The sequence below is a fragment of the Pseudorca crassidens genome, chromosome 11 (assembly GCF_039906515.1).
Source record: "Pseudorca crassidens isolate mPseCra1 chromosome 11, mPseCra1.hap1, whole genome shotgun sequence".
Taxonomy (NCBI): Eukaryota; Metazoa; Chordata; class Mammalia; order Artiodactyla; family Delphinidae; genus Pseudorca; species Pseudorca crassidens.
Window position 1 is genome coordinate 95,658,915 of NC_090306.1, and position 25,164 is coordinate 95,684,078.

General features: G+C 57.0%; 1 protein-coding gene and 1 long non-coding RNA gene across 6 annotated transcripts in view; one reads left to right on the plus strand and one right to left on the minus strand.

Moving 5' to 3' along the window:
* ELFN2 (extracellular leucine rich repeat and fibronectin type III domain containing 2) overlaps positions 1-25,164 on the minus strand; it is a 57,611-nt gene that overhangs the window by 11,981 nt on the left and 20,466 nt on the right. For 4 of the 5 annotated variants that reach the window (XM_067697982.1, XM_067697978.1, XM_067697979.1 and 1 more), the window contains exon 3: positions 4,390-9,170. The exons of the other annotated variant lie outside the window; for it this stretch is intronic. The gene's annotated coding sequence lies outside the window, so the exon portion shown is untranslated. The remainder of the gene's footprint in view (positions 1-4,389; positions 9,171-25,164) is intronic. 5 annotated transcript variants of the gene reach the window in all.
* On the plus strand, positions 929-10,592 carry LOC137202429 (uncharacterized). The gene is made up of 2 exons (XR_010932609.1): positions 929-1,331; positions 10,240-10,592. It is a non-coding gene; the product is annotated as an uncharacterized lncRNA (long non-coding RNA).

Consider the following 25,164-nt stretch of genomic DNA (forward strand, 5'->3'; position numbering starts at 1 on the left):
GCAGGGACGAGGAGCCCTGGCTCTAGCCCAATCCCAGCCACTGTCAGAGGGGCAACCGAGGCCAGCACTGGGGAAGGGACACGTCCAGCTGGTGGGAGGTCAGCTCAGGGGCCAGGGTGGCAGCGACAGATCCTGATCTGCCAAACTCGAGTGCCCTCTGGGAGCTGACTGCCCCGGACACGGCCCACTCAGCTACCCCAGGACACTGGGCACAAGCCTCCTCCTTTGCCGAGGAAGTGGGCCGAACGATCCCTGCCCGCGAGGCTGCAGTGAGCTGACGTGGCGGGTGCGGACGCAAGACCTGGCACGTAGCAGGCAGCATCAGAAAACGGCAGCTGCCGTTGTTCATGAGGTTTTTCTCATATTTCCTCACAACCGTCATCACCTAAGGGTAGGGCTCCCCGGGACTCAGGCTCCCTAACCCCCTGGGCCACAGACCCCTCCACTGCAGGCTGACCCCCAAGCTCCCCAGTCAGAGGGGAGCCTTGACCTCTCCGCCCCAGGCTGTGGGGCTGTGAGGGCCAGGGGGTCATGGGGCTGCTCCCCCTGCCTGGGCTGGGAGAGAGGATGGACAGGGTGAGGTCTGCCTGTGTGTCCCCCGGCTGAGGGTAGATGGGGTGGGGAGTGGGGAGGCAGAGGTCAGCAGGGAAGATGCGGGGCCGGCCGGCTCTGAGACCTTGGGTGAGTTGCAGGCCCCCTCCAAACCTCAGTTTCTCCACCTGTGTGGCAAGGTGAGTGCCTCCCATCGCCCGGGGCTCCCACGAAATCCCAGAACATAGTAGAGACAAACACGCTCTGCACAGGGCAGGAGGCCCGGCAAATGCACGGCTCCCGCTCGTAAGGTCCTACTCCCGCAGGATGCTCGCAGGGCCCAGGGAGTGGATGGGGGAGGTGAGGCCCGTGTTCTGACCTCCCAGGAGTGGGACGCGAGGCTTAGCCAGGGAAATCTCATTTGCAGCAGCTGATCAGCCCTGGCATGGGCTCCTCCCTGGGCCAGGCTGGCCAAGGCTCTCTAAGGTGCCATTGACCCTGTCCGTGTCAATGCCATTACCCAGGATTACGAGGACCGAGGACTCCTGGGTTCCAGCCAGAACTCGACAGGCGGGCAGCCACCTCACCTCTGCTGGAAGCGCAGCACCAGGCCAGGGGTTCCAGAGATGGGCTGCCACCACTCCACCCTCCGGGACAAAGCCTGCCACCCCCTAGGAACTGGATGCCGGGTCTTGTAGCTGCCTCCACCTCACCAGGGCTCCTCGGGCAGACTGCTCTGGGCCTCCGTTCCTCATCTGTAAAATGGGATAATTATACCTTCGCCACTGAACTACTGTATGGTACGTGAACCATTTGGATTTCAGGTGCAAAGAGCCCCAGCTGCAGGATGGAGAGAAAAAAGCATGGATGTTGGAGACAAAGGGTCCTGGTATTGCATGCTGAGCTGTGTGACATAGAGCACATTAATCAACCTCTCAGGACTTCAGTCTCCTTGTCCATAAGATAGTCGCAGCTACCCTTTACTCAATGGCTCATTTGTGTCTGACATTTCACATTCCTTGAATCTTATATCAGCCCTGCATGGTGAGTGCTGTTGGCTTCATTTTACAGATGAGAAAACTGAGGCCCCCTCCCTCCCCAGCTTCCTCCAAAGAGCTGGGTCCGTTGCAGGGACTGGACATGCACAGGCCATCTTGTGAGTTTCCTGCCCCTTGGGTAGGCACCTCCCTCCCTATCAGGAAAGTGTACAAGAGTGGACCACCCATAAACCGAGAGAGAATTCAATTCTACCATCAGTCAGGAAGTACTCAGTCCAGGTCAGCTGTGTTCCTCAAATATCCCCAGGCACACTCCTACCTCAGGGCCTTTGCACCTGCTACTGTCTCCTCTTGGAATGCTCTTCCCCCAATATCTGCACAACCCACTACCTCACTTCATTCAGATCTCTGTTCAACTGCTCCCCACAACCCCACCTTCCCTGACGCCAAATCTGAGAGGACTCACTGGTCACTCCACCCTGACTTTGGTCCCTTCTGATCCCTCAACAATACTAGACATCACTTAGTCCCTTATAAGCCCCTCCCTGCCCCCATAATAAAGTCAGAGTAGGCTTTATCTCGAGCTAACCTGCAACCTCCATACCTGGAACAGGCTCAGACATTTAGCAGGTGCCCAGAACATGATGTGTGGAATGAGAGCTCAGGGCTAGGGATGGGGATGGGGCACAGAGGGAGATCCTGGGGTCCGTGACTCCACTGAATCAGGACTTTATATAACTATCAGAGGGAGGGCCCCCACCACTGATGAGGTGCTCACGGTGTGCAAGAAATGTGCTGAGGCTTCTTTTTAGCCCCATGACCCACACTTCCCATTTCTCAGATGAGGAAACTGAGGCTCAGAGAGGGGCTGTGATCTGCCCAAGACCACACAGCCAGGAACTTGAACTGGCCTGAGCTCTTAGAACTACCAGACTTTCCAGGATCCCTGCAGATGTGACTTCCCCCAACTTGCATACCTCCAGTGACAGGGATCTCAGCACCCATCTGAGGCTTATTCCCTTCCTGAACAGCTCTGATTATTAGAGACTTCTTTATATTACAAAGCCAAACCTAGCTCCTGTACCTGTGTTCATTCACTGGTCCCAACCTGCCACTGGCCAGATACGGCCTGTCTGGAGCCAATGCAGCCAAGAGTTCTCCACAAAGGTCCTTCTGACATTTGTTCATCAGTTATCTCATGCCCCTGCAATCCGCGTACCCAGGATGAACAGCCTCACGTCCTCTATTGCTCTTCCAAAGCCACGGTGTCAAGTCCCACACCCTTGGGTCCAGCTGCCCCGGGTCATGCTTTCTGTTAAGATCCCTCCTAAAAGGTGTCACCTGGAGCTGAGCCTCAGCGCCAACATGGTCCGAGCAGTGACCGGCACCGGGGGCCCTCTGCTTCCCTTGTTCGGGTGCCACACTTCCGTGAGAGCAGCGTGGATATGCAGAGCAGTGTGTCCTCACCTTGACCTAGATGTCAACCAAAGCCCCGGGCCCCTTCACATCCTGCCAGGCAGCCCCGATGCCCTCAGAACGTCCTCAGGCAGCTCTGGGAAGTATCTCTTTGGGTTTCACCCGAGGTGCTAGGTTTCCATCCACTCCCATTCCATCACGTCTTGTTAGTCTCAGCCCTCCGTGCCAGCTGCTCCACATCTCAGGGGAGCTGGCTCCTGCCCCTTGATACTACGGCACCCGCTCCCAGCTCTGTGCCATCCTGCGCTGGGTGAGCAGGCCGTGGCTGCATCCGTGTCACGGGCCTGCAGCTCACCACTGGGGCAGGTCGAGCACGCTGTGCCACCAGCCACACGCTCACCTGCGCTCCTCACACATCCGCAGGTACTTACTGCACACCTACTGTGCGCCTATGATGTGCAGTATTGCAGACAGATGCACCCTGTCTTCACCGAGTTTCTGACTTACCCAAAAGAGCTTACTAAGAACATGGCCACATCGACAGCAGCAACAGCTGACAGTTATTGGGGGTTAATTGGGTTGGCAAGGCCCCGACGTACTGGGCATCTGTCTCCAAGCCAAGTAACCTTGGCCAGAGAAGGGGGCTGGGCTAGTCTGCTGTGCCACGAGCTGTTATGACACACAGAGGGCTGGCTCACTGTGTGACCTTGGGCAGGTCAGCACCTTGCCCCCTCTGGGCCTCAGTTTCCTCATCTATTTAGGGGGAGAACAGCTGAGCACCTGTGTCTCTCTGGTTTGCTGGGGCCCGCCCCAAGCCCTCTGTAACTGCTCACTGGGTCATCTCCCAGGAACTCAACTGATGCCTGGGCCTCCCCTGCTCCCAGGGGCGTTGGATCTGTCATTAGCACCTGCGCTGTGTCCAGGCCTCAGAGGAAGGAGGTAGGGAGGAGGACGGAAGGGTTTTTAGCAGAAGGTCTTGGCCCTGGGAAACCACCCAGCAGCCTGGCAGGAGAAGCCCCAACACTGGCTCTGGGGGCAGCTCTTCACAGACGGCCCCCTCACACGGCCCACTCCCTGGTACCCACTCCCCAGCCCTAAGCAGCCCAGCATCCACCCCACCCACCGCCGGTGCCGTGTAGAGCATGGGACCCTCCTGCTCATGGCCAAGAATGATCTGTATTAAAAGTCCATCTCCTAGTCCCACCCCAGGAGTTATCTCTGGCTTTCCCAGAATCCTCCAGGCTATTCAAGGGACTGCCTCCTCCATCTGACCCCTGACTTCTCCCACCTGACCCCTGCATCCCCACCTTGCCCCTCTCCCCCGACACGACCCCTGCCCTCCCCCACCTGGCTCTGCCTCCCCCACCTGACCCCTGCTGGTCCCTTCGCCTTGGCTTCGGCAAACCCCAGGCCCCACTCAGCTGCAGCCCCGGGCACTACTCACCAGTCTCCACGGGACCCGCTCTTTCACCAGTGCCTGCGCACGCGCGGCTGCCTCTGCCTGCATGGCCTCCATTCATTCATTCAATAAACATTTATGGAGCACCTACTATGTGCCAGGCGCCGGCTAGGCCTCCCTCCCAGCTCTGTTCCCTCTCCAGGGCCCCAAGGGGTGAACGTTTCCCTGCCTTCCCACACCCTCAGGGCTGGCCCAAGGCAGAGTGGTGTGTCTGGAGCCCACGGGGAGCCGTGGGGGCTCCCGGTGGCAAAGCGCGCAGCCCACACGGAGGCAGCCTGGCAGGGGAGGGACGGGCAGCGTGGGGCAAGATGAAAACAGAGTCATGGGCTGACACGGGCTAGGCCTAAGCACTTCTCACGTTAACTCACTGAATCCTCTGCACAACCTCACGAGTCGATGCTGCTGTTCCCACTTTACAGAGGAGGAAACTGAGGTCTCACAACGACTACATAGTGGTTTTGACCCTCCATGGCACCAGACTCTGGGTCAAGAGATGCTGTGGGATCCTGTTTCATCTGGACAATCGTTTTTTAAAAAAATTTTAATTAGTTGCCAATGATGATAGCTCTGGAGATTTTAGTTTTAAAATCCTCATTTCTGGAATCCACTGAAAAACCTGGAAGAACTGGCTGCCCAGGTTCTGCATCCCTGCAGAGACAGAGCAGGTGGCACAGGCCTAGGTGGACCCATCCTCCTCCCCGCCTCTCTGGCTGAGGCTCCCACTGACCCCTGGGCAACAGAGGGAACCCCAGAGTGGCGACAATTAGAATCCGGACCTGTGGGGGGAATCCCATGAGACTCCCGGTTGGGACCCGAGGGTGCTACAGTACCTGCCTCCCTGGTTCTGTGGCTCTGGGACACTCTAATGGCACGGGTCGTTTTCTTTGGGCGGGGGGAGGTCTCTAATTATGAATTTGGGAGGCAGGAGTTCTACAGTGTTTCTACAAATCCCTTGATCCTAAAAGTCTACTGAGTCTTGGCCTCTGTGACACCAGTTCTACAGGACTTTTAGCTGCCCTGGCCCATCCACAACCCCTGCTTGCCTCCAAGCAGGCCCACTGGAGTGGGGACCCCAAACCAGGAGAGCACCCATACAGCCTCCGAGACCTGCCTGTCAACCTGTGGGGTCCCTGGCTCTCCAACCATGCTGCTTGGGTTGCTGGGTCAAGTTTGGGGCTCCTGTTGGGGTTTGAGGGTTACTTGCTCCCAAACAGGATTCCCACTCCGTAAAACGCTGCCAGCCAGGCTGCGCTGAGGTTCCAGCCAAGGCCGCTGTGAACACCAGGAGGCCTAAGGCCTTGGCTGCTGAAGCCACACCCCGGAGGAGGGCCTGCGGCAAAGAGCTCCCTGGCCTTCTGGAATGGCCCCTTGCTCTTGCCCCTCCCCACAGGCCTCAGGATCCCCTCACTCTGCTCACCTGGGACTCCTGCCCACCCTCCCCACTGCCTCTCCCAGGCCCCAGCACCCGGGGCCCCATAGCCAGCCAGCCAGGGCCAGGCTGAGACCCCTCCCAGGGCCGCAGCCCATCACAACCCCAAACCAGGCGGTCGTATGGGGTCCCTCTTCTGGCCCTGAGACTAGCTTCTCTGGTGCGGATGGCGGTGGGGGGGAGCTTGCAGGGGCCTGCAGCTGTGGCATCAGAGAACAAGGAAGCCCTGTTCGTGCAGAAGGAGCCCCGGAAATGCCCGGGGTGGGGGTGGGGGCTACCCCATGGACTGCCGGCTGCGCTGAGACCACAGCCCAGGACATGTGGCCACCAAGCCCGCATGGCCAACCCATGGGGACCGGCCCTCCCTAGCGTTCTTCTAGAAGGACAGGCCACATTCAACTCAAATCCTGGCTCTGCCACTGAACGAAGAGCATGGCCCTGGCAGGCAATTTCTTTCCTCTGAGCCTCAGTCTCCGCTTCTGTAAAATGGGACTAGAAGGGCACTACCTCAGAGGGTGGGAGAATGAAAGCTTCAGAGCAGGGTATGGCACATAGTAAGTGCTCAATAAAGTTAGCTGCCTCTAGAATGGTTATGGTGGCCCGGCTCACAGGCGTGCCACAGTGCCCGGCACACAGCGGGTCCCCGTCACCCACTGCTGCAACAGTGGTGGCAAGGAAGGGATGAGGCCTGGCCCCTGACAGTGTCTGCCTTCTTGCCTGTTCCTGCCCCCCAAAGGCTCCCACCCCTGCCTTTGGCCTGTTCCTCAGCCTCAGTTTCTCTCCCATTGCCAAAGCACAATGGCTGTTATAATTAACAGATTATCTCAGTGCGACAGCTGTGGTCCTTTGAAAATTGGGTTGAATGACAAGATCCCGGCGGATGGTAATTTCTTTTCATCCCCTGCTCCCTCTTTCTCTCTCCCTCTCTTCAGCCTTGCTCCACACGCAAATGTTTTTTTCCCTTCCCTCCTTCCCAAACACCTTCCTCCTCAGAGCCTCCTCCTCGGGATGGCAGGGGACAGACTACGGTTCTGCTTTCCAGCGAAAGCCAGGTGGGAACTGACCCTCCTGGGCCCCTCTGTGAGCCTGGCACTGGGCAAAGTGCCCGACACAGGTGACTTCTGTCATCTCCCGGCAGACCTAAGTCCCTATACCTCGGGATTCCTCCTACCTGCCAGGCTGCTCCCCCTTGGGCTACTTTGCAGTGACCTTCTCTGAGGTCCTGGTTCCGGTCCTCTGCTCTGCCCAAACCTGCTTCCCCACTCCCACCCCCCAGCATCTCCATCCCTCTCAGGGTCTCTGTTATCCCCTTGGTACTGACCGCCAGCTGCCTTTCGGACCCCTCCCTGGCACCTGAACCCCACAACTGGACTCGCCTCCCACTGCCCACATGCTCCCCAGCCCTGCTTCTCTGCCCGGTCCCTGAGCCAGCTCGAAGCGGCCCCAGCTGCCCACATCTGGAAGGCCTTTGTACCCTCCCACTGCTCCTGCCCTGCCTCAGCCTCCTTCCTCACCCCAAATGAGTTTCTCAATCAGCATCCTCACTGGGCTCCCGGCCTCCGATATTCCCGTGCTCAAAAGCCTTCCCTGGCTCCCTACTGATCTGGGAAATTTCCAACAGACATCTGAAGCCCAGGCCCTGGGGTCCTGCAGAGCTGGTTCCTGCTTTCCTATCCTGCCCTCCTGCCTGCCCTCACCAGTTTAAATGGTCTGCTTGGGGTCCCTCCTGTGGGTTCCCACAGCCCCCTGGGCTTCTTCCATCACAACCGAACGAAAACTGCTGCTCTTACTCCTGAACTGAGTCCTCCAAGGAAGGGACTGAGTCTCCATCAAAGCCCAGCACCAGGAACCCGGCAGGTGCTGAACGAACGTCTGTTAATGACCGAATGAAGGAGGTCTGCGCTCTCCCTTTACAGACAAGGAAACTGAGGCTCAGAGTAATTAATGACTTGCTCACAAAGATCACATTGTTTGTGCGAGACAAAAGCAGGATTTGAACCCAGGTCTGTGATTCCATGCCAGTCTTTTCCACTGCCTGGGGAGGGCTGTGTGGGTCAGCTTCGGCACAGATCTCGGAGGATTTGAACCTCCCTCCAGCCTCAGCTGGATGATAAGAAAATGGTGCTCCCTGCCCAGGCTGTCATTGCCTCGACCTTGGACCCCCAGGGCCTCAGTCTGCTCATCTGTAAAGTGGGAAGGAGCCCTGCCTCACCCCCATCTCAGAGGGTGGCCGCAGGGGCAGAAGCTCAGGCCTTGGAAAAAGCCGGTCCTGCTAACAACATCTGAGGGTTTGCCCACCCTCACCTCCAAACTCAACTGTGTTCCCCTTGGCAGGTACTCCTCAGAGCTTGGGGGTTCCTAGCATAGCAGGTGTAACACAGGACAGAGACCCGCCCCCCTCCCAACAGTGACAGCTAGTGGAAGAAGCATGGGGGAGCTGGGAGTCAGATCATAACAGGCAAAAGCTTCCCTCTCAGCCTCGGTGTCCTCATCTGTGAACTGGGCCCAGTAATGCCCACTTTACGGGGTTGCCATGGGGACTAATGTGTAACATGTCTAGGAAGGTACGGGCACCACCATGGCCACATGTTCTACGGGAACGTGATGGTCAAGTGTACCCAGGAGAGAGGGGAGGTGAAGGGGGTGGCACAAAGCAGGACCACTGTTCCTCACTCTCCATCCTCAACAGCTCACAGAACAGAGCTCACACCCCGACATGCAGCCCTTGGGCCCCTCCCTCCCTCTCTAAACTCATACCCCACGACACCCCGTCACAACCTATGGAGTTGCAGAGACACCCCTCTGCATGTCCCCTGGGCCTTTGCTCATGCTCTTCCTGAGCCTGGGGTACCATTTCCACCTTCCCCACCCCCTGCAGCCCAGACCTCATGCCTCCTCCTCCAAGAAGCCTTCAGAGATTTCCTTTCCACAGGGAGAGTGTGGGCCTCTCTACTCTGCCCCTGTGCCCTGATTCCATCCCCATGGACTCCTGGAAGGATCCTAGAGATTGTCTCACCCCACCTCCCTTCCCCTCATTTTACAGATGGGGAAACTGAGGCACAGGCGAGGGACAGCAGCTCTCCAGGGATGTACTTGAACCTAGGTACCTCTGCTGCTTCCAGCCCTACAGGCAGCTTCTCTCTTGGAGCTGAGCTGTCATTGCTTAGCCCTTGCCTGTCTTCTCCACGCCCCCCAGCCTGGAGCTACCTGAGGATGGGACTCCGTCTTCCTCTCTGTGCCCCCACCCCCGTGCCTAGCCTAAGGCCTGGCGCATAGTAGGCACTCAGTAAATGTCTGTTGAATTGAATTGCGCTCAGGGCGGCCAGTCGTCTCTGCTCTGTAAGAGAAGCATAGAGTTAGTGGAGCCGTTCCCGTGGCGACAGGGGTGGGAACCAAGCTGGTGGGGTGAGGAGGCGGCCTGCCCCAAGGACCCTGAGGGGCTCTGGAAAGGATAAGGGGTCTGGGAAGCTGGAACATTCGGACTTAGATGAGTCCGAAATCCTGCCCCAACAGGCAGTATGGCCCTGGCAAGTCACACCACCCCTAGGGCCTCGGTGGCCTCATCTGTCCAATGGAGATGACACTCCAGTCCCTAGGAGCTCTGAGGACAGCTTGTGATGAGGACCAGAAGAGACGTGAGGAGGGTAAACAGTGACTCCAGCTCACAAGCATTGAGGGCTCAGTGCCTGAGACACCAAGCTGCGTGGGAATTATGGCCCATTCTACAGATGAGGAGACTGAGGCTCGGAGAGCAGGGCGGCTTCCCCGAGGTCACGTAGCCCAAGTGCTTGAGCCCATGCTGTACTCACAGTCTCCCTGCAGAGGACGGAAGCGAGGAATAACAAACCCCAAAGACACAGAACCCACCAAAGGGTGGCCAGAGCCCAGGCCCAGGCTGGCGAAAAAACTCCAGGCCCAGCGTGAGCCCCGGGGCTGTGCTGGTTCAAAGCCATCCTCAGATCCAGAGGCTGCAAAGGCCTGGGCAGGCCCTGGTGTTAATATAGATCAGCAGAGACTATAAATACACAGCCAGGCTGGGCACTGCAGGGCCAAGCCCGAGGAGCAGCCCAGCGGGTGCTCTAACCCCAGCCCTGCCCCACAGGCCCCTTCCCGGCGTCCCCGTCTGTCAACAGCAGGCTACGCCACGACCACGACGGCTCAGGGTCTTTACCCAACAACCTTCAGTTCTGTGACCCAGCCAGGCCAGCAGCGGGGGCCTTGCAGCCCAGGCTAGAGACCCAGGAAGGAACAGAAAAGGATGTTAGAGAGGCTGCCCTCATCCACCTGGGACAACCCAGGGAGGGCTTGGCTGGGCCTCTGCTCCCTGGCCTGGAGCCCAGGAGAGGCAGGGAAAGGGGCCTAGATACCAGCCATTCCCTCATTCACTCCCTCATTCATTCCAACAGCCATTCTTTGACCATCTCCTGCTGGGAGCAGAGGACTCACAGCCAAAAGACACAGCCTCAGGCAGAAGCTCCAGCGGGGAAGACAGCAAGATAAACAAGCACCTCTCCCCGCAATCCATGTCTGGGCCCAGAGGCCGTCCTCTGGCTCGCATGCCCCATCCGAGCTTGCCTCACCAGACACTCGCTTCACACTCGTCTTGTGCCTGGACCAGGACCTTGTCAAGGACAGGGATGGGGAAGGTGATCTCACTCACCCTGTAAACCCAGAGACCAACACAGTGCCCAGGAAGCGCTACATAAATGTTCACAAAAGGAGAAAAGAATGAATAAAACGCCACAGAGATTCAAAGAAAGGACGCCCATACACAAGGCCATGACATGGGCGCAGGGGGAGGTGGGACAGCTGGAGGGAGCCCACACACTTAATATATCACTTGCCCACTTGAAGGATGGGGAGACTGAGGCTGAGAGAGGCTAGGGGATGTGCCCAAGGACCCAAAGCTACAAGAGTGGCCGAGGACCCACAGCTCCCCGCACATAAGACACCAGACACAAGGGCTGGTGCACACAAACTCCCGGTCCAGCTGCTGCGAGCATCAGAGCGATAATGTTTGCAGAGTCTGGGACTCCCCAAAGGCTGAGCACAGGTGAGGGTGCAGTGTCCCATTTTATCCCCAAAGCCTTAAAACAGCTCTGAGTGGCAGACAGATCCTCACACTACAGAGAAACTGAGGCTCTGAGAGGGCACGTGGGATCTCCCAACCCCGGGCCCAACAAATACCCTGAAGGCCCTTCCTGGTCAGTGCATCGGCGGGACCCTCCTGCCAGCCGGCAGTCCCACCTCCATCCCCTCTGAAATTCACTGGCAAGGGGTGTAGACCTGGGCCCAGGCCTGACTCTGCCTCTGCCGACTGGGTGACTTGAGCAGGGACCAGCCCTGAGCCTCAGCTTCCCCAAGACCCATCTCCTCTGCCCCACGCAGCTGCTTCAAGGAGCAGATGAGAGAGCAACCCCCCTACAAACTGTAAAGTGCTAGCCATATTCGAGGGAGTTTCATTATTACTGTTATACTTTCCTTGTCCTTCCTCAACCACTCCTCTGCCATCCTTTCTAACAAGGCTGTGACAGTTTTTATCAGATGCCCGCACTACGCCTGCCCCTGGTGCTAAGGAGCTGTCATGAATTTCATCCTCAGGATACTAGGAATCAGGTACTATTTTTATGCCCGTTCTGCAGATGAGGACATGGAAACTCAGAGAAGTTAAGTGACTTGCTCAAGACCACACAGCAAGAAATGAGAGCACTTGGCCATGACCCTGTATATCTGCCCCCAAGTATCCGTATATTCAGCCCTTTGTAGCCACATATTCAGCCCTTTGTGGCCGCTAGAGTCTTCTGGTTCATTAATGCCCACCTGCTCCCTGGTTTAACCAACTTCGCAGATGTATGCAATATTCATATTTCCATCAGCAGCAGCTCACACACCCCTCTCCAAGGCCTTCGGGAGCCGCATTAATCATTCAGACACACCTGCATATTCATTAACTTCCGAATTAATACAGGCCCCTTATTACTTCGGGCCTGCTGCCTGCATTTAAGATACTTCAACTTCATTCATTATTAAACTCCCCTGATAAATGATCACATCCTTCCTTCACAGAGTGGGGCAACGCCCAGGCCCCCAAGCTGGTAGGTCTGCACCAGCTGCTGTGTGACCTTGAGCCAGGCCCTCACCCTCTCTGGGCCTCCTGCATAAAATCAGGCAAAGGACAGTCTCTAAGCACCGCCTGGGTTTGTCAAAGTCGGCCCGTCCCATCCTCTGCAGACTCCTTCGACCCCTCCCTGCACCTATGCGTCTTTCTTGGACTCACATGACCCTCTGTTCTTCACAAAACAGGAACCAGTCCTCTCTGTAGTTTTCCTTATCCTCCCCCACCAGCAGCCTCTCTCATACCCGGGCCTGGGCCTGGGCTTTGTAGCCAGCATCATCCGTCCCTGAGCTAAGCTGGCTTGGCAGACCACATGTCCCAAATCAGAGAGGCTAACTGACCCTCGGGGCCAGCAAGGGTGGACTCCAGCTACCACAAAACAATAATGACAACAACAACAACAATAATCATAAGAGCACCCAGCATTTCCGGAGCACATACCACGCCCCAGGGCTTGGGCGAAGTCCTGTACTGCCTCATCCTTCTTAGAACCCCCTCCGCTTTACAGATGGGAAAACCAAGGCCGGTCATGGCCGTCTCCCCATCTCACCGGGGGTCCCCAGTTCCTCACCGTCACTCAGGTCGGCCACCACCTTGCCTTGGCCCCATCCTTCCCTGACTGGTTCCTCTATACGCCAATCCCTGCCTAATGGGCTGCAGGCAGCACGGAGTGGAACCTCATTCCCTGGCAGATGCCCTGATCGATCTCCATCACGCCTGGCACAGAGCAGAGGCCAGGAACGCAGCGGGAGGACGCCGCTCCACTGCCCTCCCCTCTGCTCCACGGGCGTCTCTGTTGGGGGCCGCCGCCAAGGCAGCAGGCCAGGCCGCTGCCTCGTACAAATGCCGGGCCTGAGGCTTCACTCCCTGGCTGTGAGGCTGGGGGCCCATTACCAAACCTCTCTGTGCCTCGGTCTCATTATCTGAATCACGCCTGACTCCACCTTCTTCCTCATCCCTCATCTCCAATCCACCCTGACGCCTGCCCGGGCCACACATCTGTGTGCCCAAGCCACTGACGGCCCTCGTCTGGATGGCAACACTGCCTTCCAGCATCTCCAAGTGTCCCCTGGGTTCCTCCCCTACCCTCTGCTTAGCTGCCAGAGAGCCTCTCAAAATAGCCTGCTTATTGTGGACCCACTGAGGGCCCTCCCTTAAGGCCCTTCCAGAAAATTCCGTGGCTCCAGGCTAAAGCCAAAAGTCCTCCTAAAGGTCAAGGCCCTATGAGGCCTGGCCCAACCGCCCACTCCAGACCCTCCCTCCTGCGTTCCTCCCAAGGCAGCTCTCCACTCTGCCGCAGTGACTCTCCCGTCTCCTGTCTGACCCTGTGATGGTGTCTGCCCCTCCCACATCGCCCAGCCAGTGAGCATAGGGTGTTCTCCGCTGCAGCTCCAGCCCCCCGCACAGGGAGCCCAGCAGTGCTGTAGGCTGAACGAACACCTCCGTCAAGACGGCAAACCCACGGGGCTGCATCAGTGTCAACCGGGAACCCGGGAAGACCCGGTGACGGCCTCACCACTCTTTTGTCTGCATGCAGACACAGCCCCCACGCAACAGGATGACAAGGTAAATGTCATCAGACCCATTTCTCAAGTGAGAAAACGAGGTTCAGAAAGACAAAGTGGGCTCCTGGGTCACCACTAGTAAGTGGTGGGGCCAGGATCAACCCCTGCTGCCTGGGCCTGAGCGCCAGACACTAACTATACGCCAGGCCTTAGTGAGGCTTTACATTAACTCATTCAACCCTCCCCACAGCCCTGCGAGACGGGCATGACTATATACCCATTTGAGAGATGAAGAAACTGAGGCCCAGAGCAGCGAAGCCACTCGCCCAAGGGCACACAGCTAGGAAGTGGAAGAGCCCGGGACACACCAAGCTGTGGCCGTGGAGCTAGTCTGTTCCTCCAGCTCTGCTCAAATCTCCCCAGGCCTCCGCCGCCAGAGCTGCCCTGGGTGAGAAGCCCACTGTGGCTCCCTCATCTGGAAGAGGGTGACAAGACAACCCAGGTGTCCCTTCATCAGCGGCACGTGATCCACACGCCTAAGGGCCTACAACGCACCAGGCCCTGAGCTAGCAAAACCAGTCTCTGGCCCGCAGGGGATCACCCCCGGGGTGGGGGACCCCGGGTGGGAAGGGGCAGGGGCCTCATTCAGGGTTCAGGGGCAACAGGGTACAAGTGCCTGCCTGCTGCCACCGAGAGCAGCACAAAGCCCACAGGAGGGCAGAAGAGAAGCTGATGGTTAACCGGGAGGGCTCAGGACCTCTGAGGGATCCCCGAAGCGGCTGCACCCTGCCAACTAGACACTCCACGTCTAACGAGCGCCTGCTGTGCGCCTGGACTAGGATGGCGCACGGTGGAAGAAACAAAGATGGGCAAGGAAGTCAGGGGCCAGTAGGGGACCCACTGGCAAAGGGAGACCCGGCACCCGTGCCCGGGGGACTTCTGCTATTTAAGGAAACCCTCCTGCAAACTAGTTTGGAAAACAGAGAACCAGCCTCCAATTTCTCTCATGAAGAATCTGAATCTTCACAGATCAGGGTTGCTCAAAGCAGGGTAACACGCGTGGATTTCCAGGTGCTTCCTCACTGCACTCTCAGTGTGAGCGCTGAGGGTTTGGGGACCACGGCCAGGGTCCGCTCTCCGCCCCAGGCCCCATCTTAGGGGTCTGCACGCAGAAGGTGCTCAGTAATTCTGGCCAAAGCAAACTGTTAGTGCACAAGTTCCGGACGCCGGTACCAAGGCGGCACCACGTGTCGCTCTGTGCCCCCAGTACCAACAAGAGGCCTGGCACAGAGGAGGTGCCTGGGGCATAGGGAATTGAAAAAGCACAAGAACCACACAGCCCCCAGGCATGGCATCCCCAGCTGGCCTCTGCCCCCACCCACCTGCCCACCGCCCCCCTCGCTGAGTGGGCCCATTACTACTAATGATGACAACAGGGCCTCCCAGCTCCTTATCGTCAATAATATGGCCACTGGGGCCTTGACCAGTGCTGAGGTTCCCACGTACACTCTGACCCCAGCCCGCTCAGGGCAGTGTGGTCAGGCAGGGGCGGAGGAACACGGGAAGCAAGGGAATGTGAAGGGAGCCCCTACTGGGAGCCTCACCTGGGCCAGGGGGCTGACACAGCTGAACTTGAAGGAGGCCCAGAAGCTCTTATCTGGGCACATGGGGCCTCTGCTTACAGACGAGGAGACTGAGGCTACGAGGGCAAAAGCAGCTGATCTGGGGCCTCATGGCCAGTGGCAGCCGAGTTAGGGATCAGAGCCTGACTCCTGCCTACTCTCCTTTCACCTGATCCAGGAGCTCTCGAAGCCGAAGGAAGGGAGCGATTTTTCACCCAGTGTCCAGGGCTGTTACAGGCATTCCAGGAGGCCACAGGCACTGAGGACAGAGAATCAAGACCGGGGTCCCAAACAACCTGGATTCAGACCCTTGCTCTGTACCCCTCCCAGCTGTGTGGCCTCAGGCAGGCTGAAGAGCTTCTCTGAGCCGATTTCTCATCTTTCCCCGGAGATGGGAGGCTGCCCTGCGGGCCTGCTGTGAATGTTAAATGAGACTGAAATGACCACAGCCAATAACTACAGAGCATCTCCCAGGCTGGGCAGCAGGTGGATTAACTCCCCTAAGCCTCGCAATGACCCCACAAGAGTCAGGTTCTAACAATATCCCCATTTTACAGACAACGAAATGAAGGCACAAAGGACCTACCCGAAGCCTTGCGGCAGTACATGAGGAGCTGGGCGTGCAGCCCTGGGCAGAGAAGGATCGCCCCGGGGCGGGGGGTTGGGGAGGTCCTCAATAATGATATTCCTTTCTTTCAAAGGCATTCTGAATAGACTGGTCTCTCCCACCTCCACTGCAGCCACCTGCTGTGTCCTCCTCCCCACCCCCACAGAGCCGAACCCTCTCACCATCTCCAGCCCGGATCAAATGCCACCTCTTCCACTGAGCCTTCCCTGAGCTCTGCCACACTCCCTCCACTCCATGCCAGCCGGTAAAGCTCCCCGGACCAGACGGGTGCAGCAGTCTCCTAAGGAGATGCCCGGACGACCCTGCCTCTGCCCAGCCTCTGCACAGCTGCCGGAGGAAACGTCCCGAAGCAGGCTCATGGGGCACGGCTCTGCTTGGAAGCCTCCGGTGCCTCCCTAGTCCCTATCCCGCATTCAAGATCGGGCTTGGCCCTGTCTCTGCAAATCTGTCCTCCAACACGCCTCCTGTAATGAGGGTACAGTCAGAAAAAACGGCGCCCCACTCTGCACACACATGCCCCTCCCACCACCCTGCTCTGGGCCACCCTGTCCTGTGACTCCTCCCTTACTTGTGTCTCTCCCTCGACCCCTCCTCTACCACCACTAGCCTCCCAGCCCTCAACCCGACCCCAGAACAGAGAACCTCTGAGAACTCCCCTCCCCAGTTCCTCAGCTCTTGCCACTCCCTCAGTCCTGGATGGCGTCATGTGCAACCCTGTTTCTAAAGCCCCAGCGTGAGCCCTGCTGCTGGAAGACGCACAGCCTGGACTCCTTCCCCTGGCCTGCAGGGAGCTCACAGGCCTTGCCCTCCTCCCCAGACTCCTGCGTCCTCCTTCCCCACGCTCAGGCCCTAGCACGGGAGCGTCACCCTTCTCACCCAAGACCTCTGGCCTTTCCCCCTGAAATTCCCACAACCTGGTATGCCCTACCCCCACCTCCTGAATGCTACTCCTCAGACTCAAAGCTGCCTCCTACAGGAAGCCCTCCAGCCTACCCAGGCATCAGTCAGCCTATTCTGCCTTCCCCTTGGCTGTGGGATCCCTGAAGGCAGGGACTCTTCTCATTCACCCCCAATCCCCCAGAACCCTGCAGGATGCTTGGCCCACACCAGATGCTTGAGAACCGTCTGCCGAAAAAACACGCTGCTTCCCTCCTGAGCCTTCCCAGAGCTCCTGGCGGCAGAGGGAACAAGTTCATTAGCCAAGCGCGACCAGTGTGAACCCACCCGCTTCTCCCCACCTCCACTGGCCTCCAGCTGCACACCTGAACTACTGCAGTGGCCATCACCTTCCTCCCTGCCGACACGCTCCCCTGCCTGCTGACTCCCATCACATCTGAATAAAATCCACAGCCCTCCCTGACTTCACGTCTTCACCTCTCTCCTCACTCACGTGCTCGCCCCACCAAAGGCCACCTTGCTCCTCTTGGGTGAATGAAAGAACGAGGATTTGCAGCTTCCTGATCCCTGACCCTCACTGTGTCTGAATGCAGCCTCAAAGCCCCTGGAGGGCAGGACCCTGTCTTACTCCTTATAAGAAACTCCATACCCAGCACAGAGAAGGAGTTCAGAAGTTTCCATGAAAAAAAAACAAATGAATGAGTGCTGGGTTCAAATCCTGACGCTCCTGCCTGGGCGGGGGAGCGGGAAAGGGAACGTGGGGATCAAAAGGTAGAGATCAGATGACAGCAGCAGCCTGAAAGTGTTTTAAAACCACGAATCACTACACACCTGGAAGGGACTTTTCATTCCAAAGCAGTGAGAACAAGGCTGAGGTTAAGTATTTCACCCACTCATTCATTTAGTACCATGTCTCAAGCCCTGGGGCAGGAGCAGGGCCTCGCAGTGACCAAGACACAGGTGGCTCAGCCCTGAGGAAGTTCACAGCTCAAAGGCAGTAGTGCAGGAGACCAGTTATTTGGGGGAGAAAGTGGGGGTGCCGTGGGGCTTCAAGAAAAGGTGGCCAAGGCCCATGAGGGGTGTCTGGGAAGGCCTCCTAGAGAAAGGATCAGCTGGCTCTCAGTTCATCCAGCTCCACCGCAAACCAAGGGACCCAAAGCGCCATGTCAACTAGCAAAGGGGGCAGACCACCCCCACGAGCCAATGTCATCTCAGACGAGCATGTACTGCTACTGTCCCCATTTCACAGATGAGGAAACTGAGGCCCAGAGAGCTAAAGTTGGGTCCCCCAGCTTTGGGCAGCAAAGCTGGTGGTCCCTGGGCCTCCCGAACCTTCTGTAGCCCCTGGAGAGGCTGGAAACCGTATCTAGAATATTCAGCCTCTGAACGAAGGGCCAGGCCGCTCTGACGGCATCCAGGTCAGCTGCTCCCAAACACAGCAAGGACAGCCACAGCTGCAGAAGGCTAGTGCCAGGCACACAGTAGGCCATCCAGAAACAGGTGGATCTGAAGAAATCACAGAAAATAGCCAAAACAAATCCTCCTTACGCGGGAGCAGCTTCCTGTGGGCTGAGGGTCAGCTGCCCTGGGAGGCTGGTGAGGTTCCAGGTACAGCACTGGGCCCAGGGAACCCTCCCTTCAATGCATGCAAATGAACAGCATAAATTTCTGCTTACTGAACTTCACAAATGTTAACAAGCTCACAAAAAACGTTATTCTTCCTCAGCCCCGCGACACCTTTCATCTGTTTAATTCCGTTTTCCTCCCTCTCCCAGCCTCCTATGAGAGAAACAAAAAGCCACAGATTTGGGTGCTTCTGTGCCAAGCAGATCTGCCCCCCCCCGCCCCCACCACTCTGCCCCCATGAGGCCGGAGGGGAAAACCCCCAATAAGGAATCCAAAGTCCCAGGGGGGGCCCTGCTCCCTCCCCCACAGCTGTGTGACCTTGGGCTCTGACTTAACCTCTCTGGTTTAACTGGCTCATCCACAAAGCAGGAATTGCACTTGCGCCCTGCGGCCCTCCGGGTCCCTTGGTGTGAGGATCAAACATGGTAATCCGAGTGAAGTGTTGAGTTTGCTCCTGGCACAGAGGAAGCCCTCAATAAATGTTAGCCCTTGTTCTCATGTAAAGTAGAGTTAAATATCCCCCTCCCAGTCAATCCATTTGTAGAGCCTGCCTTCTGGGGCAAGCCGGCAGCTCCAAACGCAGCCCACAGATCACTTCTGTTGGCAGTCTCGGTATTGATACAAATCCGAGCTTGATGCCATTGGGCAGAGCCTGAGCGCGGGCGTTTACCACGGCCCCGCCTCACCCTATTGCCTTCCTCTGCCCGGATGCACACTTTTCGTGACCCGGCCCCTGTGGGCATCTGAGTTTGCCACCCCTCGTTTTTGCCTCTCAAAAGCTTTTAGGGACTTCCCTGGTGGTGCAGCGGTTAAGAATCCGCCTGGCAGAACACTCTATGACATAAATCACAGCAAGATCCTTTTTGACCCACCTCCTAGAGTAATGGAAATAAAAACAAAATTAAACAAATGGGACCTAATGAAACTTAAAAGCCTTTGCACAGCAAAGGAAACCATAAACAAGATGAAAAGACGGCCCTCAGAATGGGAGAAAATATTTGCAAACGAAGCAACTGACAAAGGATTAATCTCCAAAATATACAAGCAGCTCATGCAGCTCAGTATCAAAAAAACAAACAACCCAATCCAAAAATGGGCAGAAGACCTAAATAGACATTTCTCCAAAGAAGACTTACAGATGGCCAATATGCACATGAAAAGATGCGCAACATCACTAATCATTAGAGAAATGCAAATCAAAACCTCAATGAGGTATCACCTCACACAGGTCAGAATGGCCATCATCAAAAAATCTAGAAACAGTAAATGCTGGAGACTGTGTGGAGAAAAGGGAACCCTCTTGCACTGTTGGTGGGAATGTTAATTGATACAGCCACTAAGTAAGGAGGTTCCTTAAAAAACTAAAAATAGAACTACCATATGACCCAGCAATCCCACTACTGGGCATATACCCCGAGAAAACCATAATTCAAAAAGAGTCATGTACCACAGTGTTCATTGCAGCACTATTTTGCAATAGCCAGGACATGGAAGCAACCTAAATGTCCATCAACAGATGCATGGATAAAAAGATGTGGCACATATATACAATGGAATATTACTCAGCCATAAAAAGAAATGAAATTGAGTTATTTGTAGTGAGGTAGATGGGTCTAGAGGCTGTCATACAGAGTGAAGCACGTCAGAAAGAGAAAAACAAATACCGTATGCTAACGCGTATATACGGAATCTAGAAAAATGGTACTGATGAACCTAGTGGTAGGGCACGAATAAAGATGCAGACTTTGAGGACACCGTGGGGAAGGGGAGGCTGAGACATAGTGAAAGAGTAGCGCAGACATACATACACTACCAAAGGTAAAATGGCTGGCTGGTGGGAAGCTGCTGCACAGCACAGGGAGATCAGCTTGGTGCTTTCTGACCACCTAGAGGGATGGGACAGGGAGGGCGGGAGGGAGACGCAAGAGAGAGGGGATATGCGGATATGTGTGTGCTTACGGCTGATTCACTTTGCTGTACGGCAGAAACTAACACAACATTGTGAAGCAATTATACTCCAATAAAGATGTATGAAAAAAATAAAATAAAGAACCTGCCTGCCAGTGCAGGGTACATGGGTTCGATCCCTGGTCCGGGAAGATCCCACATGCTGAGGAGCAACTAATCCCACGCCACAACTACTGAACCCCGCGCACCTAGAGCCCATGCTCTGCAACAAGAGAAGCCACTGCAGTGAGAAGCACGTGCACAGCAACGAAGAGTAGCCCCCGCTCGTCGCAACTAAAGCCTGCGCGCAGCAGCAAAGACCCAACGCAGCCAAAATAAATAAATGGATAAATAGATAAAAAAAAATTTTTTTTAAAAGCTTTTACAACAGGTGTTATCATTGACTGCATCATTAGGCCCAGCTCACAGATGAGGAAACTGAGGCTCAGGAGGGGCAGCAAGTTACCCACAGTGCCTGAGGAAGGGGCTGTGGAGCCAAGGAGAGGTCCATCACCAGTCCTGGCCATTTTCTCTCCAGAGCCCCTGCCCCACCATGCCAGCTTGAGAGACACCTCCCTGGCACACAGAGGAGCAAATGGCCTATTAGACAGATGATGGGAGACCCAGCACTCAGCCTCCACAGGCTTAGGACCAGGTGGGAGGCCGAGCAGGAGCCAGGGCCTGCCCTGGGCCTCATCCCAGCTCACCGCTGAGTTTGCCAAGCTCGGCAGAGCCCAGAACGGGGGACTCCAAAAGATGGGGGCTGGGGGTGAGAGCTGGCATCTTCCTCTCAGGTTCCCTCTATATCCTCCACCTTGACAGCACCGCCAGGAATGGCCCTGGCCAGACACTGCACCTCGTCTGCCCACACTGGCCCCCTTCTGCTAGCACAAAGCCTAAAAAGCCATGACTCCAACCTGCTTCAGTCAGAGTTACCACCAGCTACACCCCCATGATCTCCCATTTCACAGAAGAGAAAACTGAGGCCCAAGCAAGAGAAGCACATTCCCTACGGTTACAACAGAGGGAGACTCAAGCTCCGGCTTTCAAAGACCTGGCTTGTGCTACCCTCCAGCCAGCACCAGCCAGCAAGATCCAGAAAACAGGGCCACGCTAGAAAGGTCAGCCCCTGAAGCACCAGCTACAACTGCCACCCCCCCACACCCCACGCCGGCCTTGATTTCCCCATCTGCAATGCCATACGGCTGCGCCTGACACGGTGAGCTGGTCCTAGAGAGAAGAGTGGTAGGGCTGGGAGCCTCAACGACCCAACAGTGTGGCCATGGTCACGACCCTCGACTTCCCCGAGAGGAAGGTGGGACTACTGTCCCCTGTGCTCCCCACAGCCCCTCTCACAGGGCACCCCCTGGCCTGCGGCCAGCAGCGGCACAGAAGCAACCGGGTGGTTAGCACAGACTAAACACCACGCAGGGGGCTTTGCACGGCTCCCTAGGTGCGGGCTCCTAGGCCCATTTGTCAGACAAGGAATTGGAAGCACAGAGACGCTAAGTAACTTGCTCAGGGTCACCCAGGAAGAGACAGAGTGGGGTGGACTGGTGGACAGACCAACAGCCAAGGATGGAGAACACGACCCTGGTTGCTGGTGTCCAGCCAGAGGGGTGCAGGCTCAGAGGATGAGAGGAAGGTCGAGATGGAGGAGGGGGAACTGAGTCAGAACCTGTGGCCAGGGGAGGCGGCCCCATTACTGCCGTCAACTGCAGCTGTAACAGTTCCTGTCACTGGACACCTGCTCCTGCAGCCCTGCACACCCACTGCTGGTCTCAATGGTATCGCCAGTTCAGGCCACTTTCATTCTTCCTCTCTCACACATCTCTCAAATCCCCCGGTGGTGCCCCTCCCCAGGTAAGTAGAGTCATAGCGTGGTTCCCAGTGGTTCAGGGCCTTGCCCACGCTCCCACGCTCCCAAGCTCCCAAGAGTGGCTGAGTGGGTTCTTGAACCCAGTTCTTAGATATCCCTACCCTCTCCGTCCTCGACTTTGGAAGAGTCTCCCAGGACACCAGGGCACCACCAGCTGCTGGTGGGGGAGAGGGTGGGGCCAAAGCCTTGAGGGGTGGGGCCAAGAGAGGCAGGGCGGGGCCTGGCAGGCGGGGGCGGGCTGGACGGAGAAGATTGGATCCCAGTTGCCCGGGCAACAGGATTAATTAATTCCAACTCTGGCTCTATCTGTGCCTTGGCTGGATGGGTGGTTTGGGCTCGCGGGTGTTTGTTTTGAAGGAAGGGGAGAGAAGCTGGAGGAGCCGGGGAGGCTGTGATCTCGGGGGCTAGCGAGGGACTGACACCCCCACACACACAACGTTCACATGTAGCATCTCCACCCCCTACAGGAAGAGACGGGCTCCGGCATCCAGAGGCAACCTCGGACCTCCTCTCCCAAGGTGGCAGCGGCTCATCCCAGCCCAAACACCGCCTGGCTCAGACAGCAGACAACAGAGCCCGCAGTGTGCGCACACGTGCACACACACGCGTACAGACGGGGGAGAACACGGGCTCCATGGCGAGCGACTTGGGTTCAGATGCCAGCTTAGCTTTTTGAGTCTCAGCTTCCCCATCTGCAAAATGAGCAGCACTGCTCCCCTCCAAGGGTTCTTAGGAGAATTAGAAGGCCGTCCCCAGTGCAGAGGCACCTGAGGGGTCTCATCTATCCTGGGGTCAAGGAACGTTTTGCTGAGGGTGATCCTGGTGATCAAACTGCCTACGCAGCACCCAGAAGACAGCACTTTTGAGAAACTGGAACGAGGCCAGGAGACGGGATAATGGTATGTGAGAGGGACAGGGAGAGGGAGCCCAGAGGCAGGAGCCCCATGGCTGGGCCGAGTCCAACAGGTCCCAGAATCCAGGCTGATTCTGACTGGTACAATTACCAATCGAGCACCATAACTATACAACGCTGCAATTCTATGGCCTCCTCACTTAAAAAGCCAGAATCACCTGTATCATAAATAACCCAATCTCCTGGATTTCAGCCCCAGGACAACAGGAAGCAGTGACATGCTAGGGAGCCCAGGACAACAGAAGGGTGCGGAATGAATTGGAGGCGGGGAGAGCTGGCCTTTGAGGAGGCTGCTGCAATGCTCCAGGCTCTCGATGGTGACTCAATGCAGGTGAGGGCAGCGGAGTGGACAGGTGATGGGACAAGAACAGGACTTGGTGACCTACAGGATGAAGATGGGAGACCAGGGGTGGAGTTCGGGGATGACTTCCAGGTCCAGATGGGTGGTCGAATGACGGTAGTGCCCACCCTGGAACGGGGAGCCTCAGAGAAGGAGCAAATGGGCTGATATGCAGGAGGAGAGAGGAAGAGTCCTGCGTTGGACAAGTTGAGATTTCAGGGCCAGAGGGACACCCCGAAAGACATGTCCAGTCATCAGGTGGCCACACCCAATGCCCAACAGCCAGAGGCAGGGCACAGTGGAGGATGGAAACTTAGGCATCCCCGCACACGGCTGATAAGAGGAGCCAGGGAAGTGGAGGATCAGGCCAGGAGGATCACCCCTGAGGGACGGACACAGCTGGGAGCAGACGCTTGTGCCCAGGAGCCTGCCGCACGGCTGCACTTGGACCCAGACCACCTGGGTTCAAATCCCGGCCCCTTCACCTCACCAGCTGTGAGATCCTGGGTAAGTCATTTCACCTCTCTGAGCCTCAACTTCCCCACCTGTAAAATGGAAATAAAAGTAATACCTACCCCACAGGATATTATGAGGAGGGCTGTCCTCCCTGGACCACTCAGCTAAGCCCCAGAGACACAGGATCTCCAGGAACCAGCCCTTGCAGGAAGGGTGCAGGCCACTAACCTTTGTTGAGCACCTGCCATGTGGCAGGCACCTCACAGGGGTTATACACCACATGGAGTGGCAGTCAAGGAGGAAGGGCCTGGAGTCAGACGGCTCCCGGCTAAATCTTGGGTCCCCGACTTACGAACCGGGACTGGGGCAGGCTCCTTACCTCCCAGATCCTTGGCTTCTGTGAATGTGAAATGGGGTAATAAGGGTGTCTACCCAGAGCTCCCGGGATTGCTGCGAGGATGAAATATGAAAACATGTAGAGCATCTGTCACCTGCCTGGCACACAGCAAGCACTCAACCAATCATCACCGTTGCCATTATCACAGTTGTTGTTACTCCTCCTCCCAACGGCCTGAGAAGGTGGATGGACTGATCCCCATGCAACCGACGAGAAGGACAAGGCCTAACAACCCTAGTGTCCAGGGCCTGGCCTGGCCACCACCTGGTCACAGGTTCCCCTTTCTCCCAGCCCCAATGGCTCCCTAAGCCCAGGGCAGGGCCACGGGAGACAGCCGGGGTCTGAACCCTGCCCTGGCCACTCCGACCTTAGATTAGTCACCTAGCCTCTCTGAGCCTTAGATTCCTCCCCTAAGAAATGAGGGTCCCATACCTGCACCATCGTCTGAGGACTGAGCGAGGCAATACGCAAACGGCATCCAGCCCAGGGAATGCACAGAGCACGTGCTCAATAAATGACAGCAGTTATGATTCGCGATTGGATGCGAAGACCGGAAGGAATGAACGAACGCAGACGAGCGCTCACAGTGGCGTCCCAGGTGTGATGCCCTCCCAGAGCCATGCAACCACACCCCCAGAGGGCTGCAGCCTGGGGACCTGCCCGTGGGCGCTCCTGCCCTGGCATTCCTCCACCAGGCCGCCCCCCACCTGGGTGACCCCACCCTGCCACCCCCTGCAGCGAGCACACAGCCATGCGTGCCCCCACCCAGCCCTGGGACCAACCCAGCAGCCCCTCCCCCTCCCCCACTCTACATCTGCTCAATTAGAGAAACTGGGGAGTGAGGAAAACAAAGACTTAACTTCTGAGCTAACCAGCCTGCCTCATACTAATTACCATCCTCCTGGTCCCCAGGAATGACACCCCTTCCCCCAAAGCCTCAGACAGCCCAGTGATGGGGGCAGGGATCAGGCTTGGGCAGGTGGGCTGTCAAGGTGGGACTAGGTGG